We start from the raw sequence: 14,531 nt of genomic DNA, 5'->3' as shown, positions 1-14,531 counted from the left end.
TTACATTGATAGCCATTGCAAGAAAACATTTTAAAGTCCCTACCTGTTTCACACATAGGCATATTCCCTTTGAAGCCATATTTTGAGAGAACAAGACTGGCGGCAAGCTGAGTTAGACCTGCTTAGTTACATCGAAGCCAACTTAACATAGTTCCTTTTCAGACCAATGAAGCAGGGTCTGATGTGATTCCCAAGTCACTGTGTTTTCTCCTGCTGGCACTGATGTGTCCACCTGACGGTCACCTCAGATTTGTGGACCTTACTCAAGAGAAGCTTGTGGTGAGACGAAAAGGATCTCTGACTTGAACAAGAAATCACACATTTGAGCCTGTAGGGTGAAATGTGATGTGTTTACTCTATCATGACTTTTTTCTTTCCAAAAGAGCAATATCCAAAGCCAGACACATTTCTTGTAGGTGAAATGGCCTTTTAGAGTTTTCACAGGTTCTTTTTATATACCAAAGGATAACGCAGTGCTTGTGCATCATCACCTAACGGTGCCTGTACACTATGCAGAAGAGTCCTGGGCTGTTGTACAATGAAATCCTACAATAACCTTATTAACAAAGAGCAATTAAGAGCAGCAGTTAACCTATATTTTCTACCCTACTTTAAGTGTCAACACACACCCAGGACTGCAAATACTAGTTGGAAGTGCATCGCACTGTCCAGAGGCATAATTACAGAAAGCTTGTAGTTGTCTTTATCACAAAGTTTTAATTAGCAGGACATATTAAATAACCAGCTGATACAAATCTTAATGAATCATTTATAGGCCTACATCTAGGATAATTATACGTAGCTGGTCACACAAAATCACTCACATACGCCTGGGCTTATGTGAAATGTAATATGCATCTTCCTCATGAGAAGGAGGGGTGAAAGACGGGGACGGGACGGAACTGGGGAGACAGCCTACCTTCACCAAGCAGCTTGCGCGTGGACTGTTGGCAGCAAAATGAGAACAGCTGGCTTCAAAAGAAATCCACCCTGGGGGAAGGCAGGGACTCTGGGCTGCTGAATGGTCGGCTGGTTTGGTTTGTGGGTGTTTAAACCAAGGCGGCTGTCGTAGCTTCATGCAATGCTGCTCAGGAGTGAGGTGAGGGCAGATGTGCGCCAGGCTTGGGGCTGTGGTGTTTGGGCCCTGGTGTGGGCCAGGCCAGGCACACAAGCATGGCCTAGACGTGCCCCTTTTCTCTCCACATGAACACATGGACGAGCTGTGTGAGCGCCTCTTCCTCCCTTTGCACAGAAGACACGTTTGGCTGTGAGCATACTGCTCTGGTCACCTGGTCGTGGTGACAAAATGGTGCAGCCTGTCCTTAGAAGTCTGCCAGGCTGCAGGATGGCACGCCAGGCCGGTCCCCTTTCTTTTGGCAGATCCCATTATGCTGGGCCCCCGTGGCTCTCACTTCCCACCTTCACTCCCTGCTGGCCCATGCGCTGGGGGGGTCTCGGCCTCAGGTCCTTTAGTTCAGCTTGTGTAGTTGTGAGCTGTTGCTTTGATCAAGTAGTACTTCAGTGCCTGGTTGCGCGTGCTACTTAACGTGCAAAAAGACATACTGACCTCCTGCATCAGATGGACGTGTTTGCCCGTGATCTTTCTTGCAGTGTCTTATTTGGCTTACCCTGCTCAGCAGGAGCCCCAGAAGGAGCAGAGCCTATGTTTGTCTGATGGTAAATCAAAAGCTAGGGATAAGCAAACCATTGTGCATGGGTATTTGAAAAGATTAGGAGCAAAGTATTACCAACACATGCAATATTGTAATCAAAAATCCTTCAAAAGCGGCGTTGAATAATTTTCTCAATTATCCACAGAGTCTGCTGTTAACAGGTTTCCCTGGTTGCCCCGCACCAGACAAACTCTGCTGATCCCTGCAAAACTTCTTTCACTTTATGTACAGAGCTTTGCTTAAAATTACTGGGCTTTTCGGAGTTAATATGTTAATCTTCTGATGCGCCGCAGCAGGCGTCTGGAACAGATCTTACCAGACTGTTTACGCTGTGCTTCCTCCCAGGGTGGTTTGAGGCAAGGGAGCACTTGTGGCAAGAGCTGATGTGGTGCCGAGTTTGACAGCATCTGTCCACACCTAGCTTTTGCTTTTGTCGGGGAGGGAGGAACAGAGGCTCTCAATACGGCTTCTCAGCTTCTTCCCATCAGGGGACTGCCACACAGCAGGGCACGAGCCTCTGCTTCATTTCCAGGGCAGCAGAGGTGTCCTTTGCTGGCTTTTCTTAGAAGGAGAGGAGAAACCTGGTGAAGGACATTTATTGTCTCACCCTGAGGCAGAAAATGGTCAGCAGGTAGTCCAGACCTGAGCCCAAAGGCAGAAGACCATGCTGCAGGTCCAACAGGGCAGCTGCTGGGAATGCTCTCAGGACCACACGTGCCAGCATCCTGCGTGCTAAAGCTGACAGCCTGCCTGGACTGATGGCTGTAATAACTTCACACATTGTGGTGGTTGCTGTTTTCATCCTCCCAGTCCCCTGGGAGGTAAGGAAGTGATTTTCTGGGGAGAAACTGTGACGTGATGCGATGAAGCCACACAGGGAGCCTGCGGCAGAGCAGCACAACTGTCGGACAGTCCTCACTCCTTGGCAGCTCTGCCTGATGCTTGTGCATAGGTAGGAAATGGGGACATGGTTTGTGAGTGGGATATGAAGAGTAGGAAGGATCCAGGGAAGGGGAAGAGCAGTGTCTGCTCCTGACACTGAAATGGGGCTGTGGGAACACTCTGTGTGCTCAGTGGTGGCAGAGAGGCTCCTGCCCCGTGTCTTCAGTGGCACAGATTTTTCCCAGTTCTCTTGTTAGACTCCCAGTCTTGGTTTTCCAGCCACTGCCAACACTGTCTGGGCACAGCGCCATGTTTACTCTGGCTCTACAGCCAGAAATATGGTGAGCTCTGGTTCGTGCTAGTGTGTGGTTCAGCTGAATGCATCAACATGCGTCAGCAGGAGTCACCAGCTACATAACGCTGAGACTAGGTGGGGAAACTGGGGGGTATTTAGGACAACACCGAAGAGAGTAGCACAGACTGGCAGACAGACACTCAGAACACTTTTAATTTTCAAATCACTTTATCAGAAGGCCGCTTCTCTTTCACAGTGCCGTGGTTTGTTTTCCAAGCTGTATCAGGAGTGCAGTTTATTTTTCAAGAGCCAGTGTACGACTTACAGGCTCAACCACACATCTTCCATTAATTATCTCTTGGCCACGTTAGCTCTGCAATGATAGCACCACTAATATGTCACAAGCTCATTTTCTGTCATTAAAATCAGCAGATACGACCCTGATCCTTGCTGGGAGCACATCTTCTCAGCAAGAAGATGCTGTTTTATTGCAGGCGCTCTTCAAAGCAGAGTGCCATTTAAATGCCAGATTGTGCTGGAGCAGAGCCCTGCTCCTGCTCTCTCAGACCTCCTGGAGCAGGGCAGAGCTAGGTGCTTGCAGTAGCCCCCACATCAGTGCCCAGCCTGGACTAAGATTGTCTATACTGACCTCCTTCTCTTCCTCTTTGTCTGACAAAAAAATGAGCTGAGTTTCGAAATGCTGATTCACAGGTACTGCTGGTAGTTATTAAAGCATCAGTTGCATGTTGCTGGAATGCAAATAATTTGTCTGTTGTTGCTTTAATTTCTTGACCTCTTGTTGTATATACTCAAAACGCCTTGGGAGCAAGCACCCTGGATGCCACATCCATCATTTTGGGCTGCATGCTGAGGCACCTTCTCCCTGTAAGAGGATGTCCTCTGCTACTGCAACCATGGGCTGGGGTCAGAATGTTGAACCAGAGGTTGCTGCTGTTCTAATTTTTTTTTATTATTACTTTTTTTTTTTCCAACTTCCGATGCTCCTGTTCCCTCTCTGATCCTGCCATATATGATTTGGGGGTCAAAAGGTATCTCATCCCAGGCTACGTCTAGCACCGAACTCTGCGCGTTGAAACCTAGCAATCCACTCACCGCTAGCTTAGGCAGCAGCTTGCTCCGCCAGCCAATTCAGTTTGTATCAGAGAAGAAAAATAACAAAAAACGCTCCATTTAGAATGCCCCCATAACATTTGTAGTATTGCCATTTTAAAAAGAAAGGACGGAAAAAAACAGCTGCTGGTATTGGCCATATCCTTCTCTTACTCTTCGTGATGCTGAGCCGCAGGATTGTAGAGAGGATTGTACCTGTGTGCATTTCTCCTGGCTGACACCAGCTGGAGAAGGTGCCCTGTGGCTCAGGTGGGGCCTGGGCTCCTGTTAGGATACTGTGGTAATGCAGGAAGGGTCTGGTGTGAATTTGCTTCTGGGTCTACCAATGGGTTTACTTTATTTTAATTATTAGCCTTGTAAGATCAGAGATGGGTTCCAGTGGCAGCAATCTTGTTTCTGTTGCAGGGTTATAGATGTGTCTGGGACCTTGGCGTGTGTCTGCATGGCCCAGGGGCTCTGAAGCATTGCTCTGAGTTGCTGCCACAGCCAGGAGGATCTGTGTCCATGAACTCAGCCAGAGCTACAGGCACAGAAAACCAGCCTCTTGGACTGACAGAACTGCATACAAAGGTGGGCCAAAAGCTGCTGTCTCAAGGCCATCCAGAAAATTCATCACACTTTCCTTCCGCAGTGTGCTACAGAGCCTTTCCTGGCAGGGCTCTGGGCCGTGCTGCCACAGGGCAAGGGGCTGATTTCTCACCTGCTGCCGTGGCACCAGCAAGGCAGGAAGGTGAGCCCAGGTGAGCAAAGGCTGATACTTATTGAGCAAACTAGCACAGATGAAGAAATAACTCTTTGGCAGGAATGTTTTAAAGCAACATGTATTAAAGGTTATTATGTAGTGAAATACCACAGTGGTGGGAATCGTGTATGCTCACAGAGGTGCTCACAACAGGCTGTATCCTGTGAACCTCCCAAGACAGCCAAGATTTCAGGAGTAAGAGGAAACTGTTTTTAAGGTGATTTCTAATAAAACTAGGCTTACACAGCCATGATATCTGTTTCTCTCTGCCTACTTACTGCCTCCCTCTTCTCCTCAACAACTTTTGTCTCCATTAGGATCCCTCAAGGTCTGCAAACACTGGAAGCAGAGCTGGGGAGAGACCTAGGGAGCAGCTCCTTGCAGGTGGGTGGACATCAGCCATGCAGCTCCCGGCTCTGCTAGGGCCGTGGCTGTGACCAGCTTCCCTTTGGCTGCTCTGCCCGGCGGTTGATGCAAGCTCCCAGGGAAGGATTTCATCCTTTTCCCATAGGAATGACCTCTGCTCTTCTCTGCTTCCTCGTGGTGCCAAGACTTGTCCTCAATGTCTACAACGTGGGTTTGGTTCACGGGTGACTTCCAGGCTCACTTAAGGGTCTGTTTTAAGCCAGGAGAAATATTGGTAGAGCCTGCCACTGACGTGCTATCACCCAGCTCTTGTGCTCTCAGGAAGCTGGTTATCAGACAGAATTTTAATGGTTCTTATGTGCTGTATGAAAGGCTAGTGGTATCAGAGGGAATTCTTAAACAGACTTGTTCTGAGCTTTACGCGATCCTTCTTTTTTCGCCTCGCTGCAGAAACGTAAGCGCACGCCGCAGAGCAGCACGGCTGACGGGCGCCCTGGAGATGTGGTGGTGGTGGCAGAAGCTGCCTCAGCTGCTGGCTCAGCCCAAGGGGTAGGTTTGCATCCTCTGCTTGCTGCCATAACCTGGCTCATGAGTTCCTGAGAAGGGCCACACGTTGTGCTGCTCCTTGTCCTCCTGGCTGGAGCCATCTCTGGAGTTGCAGCTCAGCGCACAGCTTAGAGGCTGAGTGCAGGGAAAGGAAGAGAAGGAAGATCAATAAATCTCAATAAGGGGATAAGTGAGACAGTGGCTTAAGGGGAAGATCCAGAGAGCTCGTAGTTATCATTAGGGGGGACAAGCAGTGATGTCTTATTGGCAGATCTCATTAGAAAGTGCTGGGAGCTACTGGACTGGACAGTTGCTTCAAATGCCAGCGACCTCGGGGGAGCTGGATGTAAATGTTGTAATTGATATAAGGATGGAAGCTGCTGCACTACAAAGTGACATTTCGGATATTGTGGGAACAGGTGATGTGAAACACGCTCGGTGAGCTCTGTTTCCCTCCACTCTTTTGACTCCTGTCAGAGGTGCATGTTCAAGCTTTTCTCTGTGCAGATGGCTTCTGCAAATAGAACCGGCTTTGAAATACAAAGTTTTGCCGAATTCATTATACGCCTTATGACTTCAAAGCTTTGCACTTTCCTCTTTAGTTTCAAATACAGTTGTGTGGCTGCTTTCAGGTCTGTTACGTCGGAGACAGATGTCATGGTGCATGTCACCATGTGCAGCAGCCCTGGGAGCACCACCGGGGCTGGCCCTCACCTCTGCCCACAGCCAGCCGGGACCCACAAGGTCCTGCACTTACCTGGCTCTTGGGGGCTTACCTTGGCAGGGACTTCCCTGGCTTGTCCCATTCCTAAGCCGCATTAACCTGTCCCACCACCACGGCCCTGCTAGGCCATGGGACAGGCTGTGGCCTTGACCACTGGGGCTGCTCTGCCCAGCCAAGCAGCAGTCCTCCTCATTGTGGTTTTCTCAATGGGAAGCTTCTTTTCTGAGAGTGAGGAGCTTTATGAACTCATCTTTACATCACTTTGTTTCAAATTCAGCTGGAACATGGGGGTATTTCTACCTGCAGCTCAGCAAGTGGATGGCAGGAGTCAGAAGATCCTGCAAGCATAAAACTGTCTTCATTACTTTACTTTGCCTTATGTGCTTCACTTTGACTAAAGTTATGGTTTTTTTTGGATTTTGCATCTCATTTTTGCTTTTGAGGATGGGTTGGAGCTGTTCTAAGGAATGTCATTTGGAGAGCTTACTCTTTGTATCTGCTGCACAGAGAAGTGACATTTTTTTGGCCAAAAGTGTTCTTGGAAAGAAAATGTCACTTTGTGAAACCTAAATGTCATTTTAGTTGAATTGTTCATATAAAAAAAAATCAAAAAGAGAGAGAAAAAAACAAGTGCCCAAACTTCAAAGCAGCTGAAGCACTCCTTTCAACATCTTCCGATTTGCTACAACTTTATTTCAAAATCCTTCAGGTTCATTTTGGATGTTTTTAAAGGCTCGAAGCCAAAATGTTGCAACCAAACAAAAAGTTTGCTCCATTCTCTAACTATTCCTTTTTTTTTTTTTTTTTTTTAGAACTGGCATCAAACAGAAAATCTATTTTTCGCCCTGCTCTGCTTGTCTACAGCATCTGGATAAGTTGGAGACAGAATTTGCTAAACTGAAAAGTATTTAGGGAGAAAAAGTTCTTCATTTGTACCTTGGCTCTCAGCAGCTGGATCCTTTATGGATGCTCTAAAAGAGCAGTGCATTATGACTTTCAGCATTCCTCCATATACTCATGCACTGAGAAGCTTTTGTGGGATTTTTGTCTTATCAGCAGTACGTTATAAAAATGTCAACTATTTCCAAGCCTTTAAAGTTTCATTGAAGGGACTCTTCTTAATTTCAGCCCTGGAGTCGATTTATGTGTGGTTTGATCGTCTGTTCCTCCTTCCATACAGATGCTATCAACGTGGGCAGCAGAACAGCCCCGTCACAGCAGATTAATGGCAGAATGTGGCGTTGCTTGTGGAAGCAAAGTAACTAAAGATGAACAGTGATGTTGTACCATATGAATAAACTCTGAAATCAGAATAATTTTTCTAAATGTTTCAGCATCCTAAGTACAAAGTAATAACCCTGTCAGGAACAATACTTGCTGCTCTCTCATCTGGATGTGATGGGAATTAGCTGCAGGTGTGCCAGTGGTGGGAAGCCAGCAGGCAGTTGCATGAAAGGAAGAAAGTACACAAGTCCCTTGGTCACAGTGCGGGGGTAGAAACCTAATCCTGCTTAGAAAACCAGAGCTGCTTTGAGTATAGCATTTGGTTTGGTTTCCTCATGAGAAAGGTAACAGAAAAAAATGGGAAAAATATATTTTTTTATCAGACAAAACATGCTGTAGATTTTGGTAGAAGATAGAGGCTGGGTTGGATGGGGCCTTGGCCAACCTGATCTAGTGGGTGGCATCCCCGCCTATGGCAGCGGGGATGGAGTTAGATGATCTTTAAGGTCCCTTCCAACCTGACCTGTTCCATGATTCTGTGATGATTCCATGATTCTACAGAGAACAGCCTGTGAAATCCAGAACTAGAGAAGGTGGGTATAGAAAGGTGGATGGTGAGGAAAAGCTTGCTGAGCACTCCCTACCTTAGTACAAAATCAAGGAAGGGCAGAACTTCAGCGAAGGATGAGATTTAATGATATTCCTGTTCACCTCACCAAAACAGAAATAATCCCGAGGCATTACCAGGGTGAAGGTTACTTAGCTGTTTTTCAAATTTGCTGAACTGTTAGCTTATAGATTTCCATGTGCATTCATTTTCAGAGGGCCCAGCCAAAAGATGCTTGATACTGAGGAAATTGTGAAAATCTAACTCCTCATAGCTGTCTCAAGGTGAGTGCTTGGAGTATTCAGTTTTTGGAAATGCCAGGTTGAGGCCCTTGCATAGTAAAACAGATTGACAATTACACTGTTTATCCTGTGTGCTCACAAACATGTTGAACCCCAGCTATCTTCAAAACAAAATCCCCCTCTGTACCACATCTCTGCCCAGTGGCATGTGTCATGGAGCATATTTCAGATTTCTTCAGAAGCAGCCAACATTGGACTCTGCCAGAAATCAGATATTCAATTAAACGCTCTCATGCTTCAAGCCAATGTGGCCAGGGTACTTCTTTATGAAAAAAATGCTGGTGTAGGAACAGCTGGGATTATGTGGTGGTGGAGAGTGGATTTCTTCATCAGCAACATGGGCACTTGCACAGGTGTGACTGCAGGATCTGAGCAGCGCAACCATGAAGCTTTGTGCGTGTGTGGTGTTCTCCATTTGCACTCCTCTCTTCCATCTTCATCCATGGTGTAGCCTGATGCCGGATAGTAACTGGAAAGACAAAAAGTGCTTGTACCAAGGTTATGGCTTTGCAAAAAGCAGCTGCACTCAGGCTGTGGCTTTGCAGGTTGCTTTTGACAAACAATGTGGGTTCATGTCTTCGCTGTTTCTCAGTTCTCCTTCCAGGCTGGCCATGTCCACCTGCCAGCACTGCAGCTTACGTGGTTTGTTCTCCCATGTGTAACTAAAGGTCTTTTCACCATTCCTTTACATGATGGCTGCTTCACACAGTCTGGGCCACGTAAACAAAACCCAGGAGTCTGGATCTTGCTAATATGGGTGTTTTGAAACCCCTTCCAAATACTTCTGCCAGTGACTGCAGCAAAGGTTTTACAGCAGCAAGAACATGTGTATTGGGCTTTCTTCCAGAAGCTGTGAGAGGGGCATATTATGTGCTGGTGGATTATTTTACCAACTGAATAAATGTCATCTCTTTTTCAAACCAGAAACTTGGACTATGGCAAGAGAAGTATTTCACTTTATGAGTTCTGCACATCGTGAGCAGGAACTGAGTGCCTTTGCTGTGCAGAGATGTTCAGATACGTGCAGACAAAGCACCCCAGTATCTTTAATATGGCAAATTTTAACTGCTCAATACTGTGCACATTTTTTTCCCCGTGGAGGAACTGTTTTTTTTTTTTGTTTGTTTGTTTGTTTTTTAAAGCAGTAGTTAAGATCAAGGGGAATATGCGAATACCTAAACCTGAGGGAAAAAAAAGAAATCTTTACAAAATCTTGGGTGGTTTTGGGCCCCACAATTGAAAATTTGAATCCTTGACTTCTATACTCCTCCCTCCCCTCTTCCTATTCATCTGGAGGGTCATCAGGCTGTATCTGTTCTGTTTGAGGCATTGGCTTATTGCAATAAGAAGCCTGGTCTAGATATCTAGCCTTTCCATCTGCTGGTATGTCACTGGGGTATTTTTCCTTTGCAGAGTGTGAATGTATTGGGAAGGTGTCTTTAAGAAAGGTGCATTGAGGCTTCAAACTTAGTGTACAAGGAAGGAAGGTACCACATTAAATGAAATCTTCTGTTTCCAGTTAGGAGATAATCTAAGTGCTGTGCTCTGACACTCTGGAAAAGTCTCCTGGAGGCAGGTGAAGCACCCCTGTTGCGTGTACTTGTTATAAAAATGCACAGGTTGTGGCATGGTAGGAAAGGCATCAATGCATTTTGGTTCAAGTGTGGTAAGCATGTTTTGCTTTCGTGGGCAGCTCTTCTAATGATTTAATCGGCATTGCTGGGTGATGACCAGGGTGTCAAGCAGGAGCTGGAAACAGGCAGTTTCTCAACCACTAAGTGGCAAGTGGCTTTGGGCTGGCTTTTATTGCAGGGGGAAATAAGCTGGTTCCTTCTGAAGCTGTCCTAGAAAAAGTTTAAATTATTTCCTAGGTTTGCTTGGTAGCCAGACTACAGGAGATGTTAGTCTGAGTTTGCATGGAGGTAGGTTTGGGATTTCTCTTTCCTATTGTCAGCAATCAGGACAGTATTTTTCAACCCAGACAGTTTTTAATTTTTAAAGCTGATGAGTGCCTCACTTGACAGAGTGTTAAACATTTACATGCACTGGTAGGGCGCCTCCTTCATATCAAACTCAGATGTCTAATCTGCAAAAATAACCCCCAAAACAAACTGAAAACAATTCATATGCAAAAAGCATGGCCAAAAAACATTTCTTACTTCTGTGATCAAAGCAGGAAATATCTAGTTTGGTTTGTGCGATGGGGTTAGGTTTTCTTCCTCCCTGTAACATAGCTTCAGTCAGATGTCAGCCAAGAGATATGTGTGGATTGTTCATCCCCCTGTGGATTTGTGGGAACACACACTAGGAGACCAGATCAACATTGTCATAGTGCCTGCATTGATCTTACACTGTGTTTATGTGGACTCCAGCCATTGTTCCTTTCTTCTCCAGCATCCAGAGGGTATAATGGATTGTTTTATACATAATGGTGATAATACTTAGCTGTTGTATTGCATTTGTAAGGCATTTTGTAGCGAAGGTCAATATAATTATCACCATTTTGCAGCTGGAAAACAAAAGCAGAGAGACTTGAAGTGCTTTGCCCACATCCATGAGTCTCACAGCAGTGATGGGGCTCAGAAGAGAAGCCCAGAACAAGGCCCTGGCTCCCATGTCCTGGCTCTGGTGCTCTTTTCCAAGCGGATAGGGCTGCACAGGGTCCTGTGGCTGTTTCCCCCACAGACATGTGGTGCTGTTACACCCCAGGCCCCCAGCACGGGTGGCACTTTGTCTCCACAAGAGCACATGAAGGATACAGGGCGTGTTAGTTGCCCCAGAAACCTCCCAGGCCAATTGCTTTGGTCGCCACAAGAGCTACACGGTGGTGGGCACAAAAGGCACAGGTCTCCCATTGCTGAGACTTGTCTGGAGCCTCTCAGGTGTCCGGGATGCCTGCTCTGGCAGCTTGTTTCTCCACTGAATCATCAGCTCTTTGCCTCGTGCTTCCTCTGGTGACCTAAGGAACCATGTCCCATCCTTCCCCACCTCTCTCTGCCAGCCCAAGGGGGTTTGGGAGCATGGTGCAGCTGCCCTGGACTTCCCCCAGCCTGCCTGCAGCTCCATCACGAGGCATGCAAAGACAGCTTCTGCCTAACACTGAACCAAAAGTGTGATGTGACCATGGGTCAAGGCCACGAGCTGCTGCACTTGGTAGGCAGGAGATTTTTGCATGTTCTCAGTCTGTGCAGAGCACATCTTAGTGACTAAAACTCCATTAAAAAATAAATAAATAAATAAATAAGTAGTCTTTAATGGGTGCACAGATGTTTTAGGCCCTAATCTGGGCCCCACCTTGAGCTGCTTGCACTGGAAGCTTCACAGCTACTTATGGTTAATTCCCTGCCTGCCAGCCCTGCCCAGAGGGGACAGGAGCCCAGGATGAGTGTGTCCTTTGGCTTTCCCTTCCACAGCCTTGTACGTGATAAAACCACGTGTGTGCAGGCCAGTCCATTGCAGACCCTGCATTGGGTGCTTGGAATTGTAGCTTTTTCCCCCAGTGTTGACCCCTTTGCAGATGGCATCAGCCTGTGCCCCATGACAAGGTACAGCAGAGCAGCCAGTGGGGAGCTGTGGTGGTTTCACCCTGCTGGGCAGCTGAGCTCCACCACCACCCCTCTCTCATTCCCCCTCCTCAGAGGAAGAGGGGAACAGAATACGATGGAAAAGAGGGCTCCTCTCCACGGGCTGCAGCTCCAGCCAGGACCTGCTCCTGCGGGGGCTCTCCATGGGCCGCAGCCTCCTCCAGGCCACATCCACCTGCTCCAGCGGGGGCTCCTCCACGGGCTGCAGCGTGGAGATCTGCTCCATGTGGGACCCATGGGCTGCAGGGGGACAGCCTGCTCCACCAGGGGCCTCTCCACAGGCCACAGAGGAACTGCTGCTGCGTGCCTGGAGCACCTCCTGCCCTTCTGCCCTGATAATAGTGCCTGCAGAGCTGTTTCTCACTCCTGGCTCTCCCAGTTGCTGTTGCACAGCAATTTTTTGTTCCCTTTCTTAAATCTGCTCTCACAGTGGCCCAACTGTTGTTGCTCACAGGCTCGGCTTTGGCCAGCAGCGGGTCCCTTTGGAGCCAGCTGGAGCTGGCTCTGCTCTGACATGGGGCAGCTGCTGGCCTCTGCTCACAGAGGCCATCCTTGCTACCAAAACCTTGTGACGTAAACCAAGTACAGGAGCTTTAAAGGTTGCTTGTTAGAAAAGGTGCTTTGGCAGGTTTTTAAATGAAATGCGAGCCATCTGAGAGCTTGTGAGGTGAAGAAACCATTGCTTTCAGCCCTTCCCCCTGCCTCTGCAGTGCTCGCTTTCTGAGCCTTAAGGCAGCTGCAAATGCAAGAAATACTTGAAATTACGAAAATTGGAAGAGGCAGGTTGGTAGCTCATATTTCTTACAGTACATGAAACCTCAGCAGGTCACTGGCTGGGCAAGGTGGGTAAAACATAATCCCTGCACAGACCGTAAATAGTTTGCCTGCTACCAGCAATGGGAGGGAAATGGGGAGAAGGTGGAGAATGCAGGGATTTCATGATGACTGGGGGCAGACGTTTCCCACAAATATTTTATGGTTTGCTCACACCTTCACTGTGTGCGAAGCCAGTGGTTAGTAATGACTGCACGACTCCTGAAAGCACAGTGACTCCATTTGGAAACCGCAGTAGGTTTGCAGTGGATGCCTGTTCCCATGTGGAGCCCACTGCCCTCACGGGGCAAGTCCTCGGTTTTATTAAACTCATCGTGACCTTGTGCAACCGCATCCCCCACAGGGGCCAGCCGACCTTTCCCTCCCCATCTCACTGTAGCCTCCATCTCCTTGTCACCAGGACCATGCTGCATCGCATCACGGCCCCCACAACAGCTGATGAGATGCACTTTGTGACGGAGTCGTGTTGCCTGCTGTCTCTACTACTAATCTTGAAAATAATCACAATATCAAAAAAAAAAAAAAAAAGAAGAGGAGGTTTGTATTATATATTACTGTATTTACCATTAAAATTATTAAAATTATATATTACTGTATTTACCATTAAAATATTTTAAAATGCAAATTTCTAGCAAGAATGCTCCCTTGTCTTTTCTACGTATCTAGACATAGTTTGTTGTTGAACCTGGTGTGCTACAGTGATGTAATTTCTCTGCGAGGAAAAGCACCAACAGCAATTATAAGTTTTTTTTTCTGGGGATAGTTCTTGTTAGTTTTGAGTCTTTTTTTTTTGGTTGATTTATTTATAGTCATTTCAGCAATGCTTTTGGTCAGTTGAGGAATGAACAGAATGCTGTAAATTTAAAAAAAGAAAAAAAAAAGAAAAAAAAAGCTTTAATCCTTTTTTTTAAGAAAACTGCAAGGAAAACACGCAAAAGAAGTTGCAAGTGCTAGACACAAAGAAAATTGAAAGGCACAATACTGCTCAGTTCCTTAAATGTTCTCTTATGCAAAAAATGCCTAGGTTTTCCTTTCTTGCTTTCTTGCTTTCTTGCTTTCTAGCTTTCTAGCTTTCTAGCTTTCTTTCTACCTTTCTACCTTTCTACCTCTCTTTTTCTTTCTAGCTTTCTAGCTTTCTTTCTTTCTTTCTTTCTTTCTTTCTTTCTTTCTTTCTTTCTACTTTCTACCTTTCTACCTTTCTACCTTTCTTTCTTTCTACCTTTCTTTCTACCTTTCTACCTTTCTACCTTTCTACCTTTCTTTCTTTCTTTCTACCTCTCTTTCTTTCTTTCTTTCTTTCTTTCTTTCTTTCTTTCTTTCTTTTCTTTCTTTTTTAAGTGATGAGTTATTGGAATAACAACAACAACAACAAACTCTTCACACAAAAATGTGCAGTTTTTTGCACTTTTCCCACTTTTCCTGAAGTTTGCCTACAAATAGAAAGCTCTCATTTAGTATCTTTATTAAGCCTCTTATCTTAATTGTGCTTTGCAGCCATGCAGGTGGTGGCTCATGAAGGCCTTCCAGAACCATTGAGAGGTGAGGATGGGTTTCAAGATAACCTTCTGGAGGTTGTTTTTACCCTCCCTGCTTTAAAAGAAACCCCTGGAGTAAGGAAAGT

At 46.5% G+C, this 14,531-nt stretch overlaps 1 long non-coding RNA gene across 1 annotated transcript; it reads left to right on the top strand.

The window, feature by feature from the left end:
• The first annotated feature begins 7,170 nt into the window (after nt 1-7,170).
• Nucleotides 7,171-11,709, top strand: LOC118160941. The gene is made up of 2 exons (XR_004747769.1): nt 7,171-8,474; nt 10,016-11,709. It is a non-coding gene; the product is annotated as an uncharacterized LOC118160941 (long non-coding RNA).
• The last annotated feature ends 2,822 nt before the right edge of the window (nt 11,710-14,531 follow it).

This window comes from Oxyura jamaicensis, chromosome 1, assembly GCF_011077185.1.
Source record: "Oxyura jamaicensis isolate SHBP4307 breed ruddy duck chromosome 1, BPBGC_Ojam_1.0, whole genome shotgun sequence".
In the NCBI taxonomy this organism is placed as follows: Eukaryota; Metazoa; Chordata; class Aves; order Anseriformes; family Anatidae; genus Oxyura; species Oxyura jamaicensis.
Note: the sequence above shows the minus strand (reverse complement) of the source record. Positions and strands in the feature narration are given on the sequence as shown.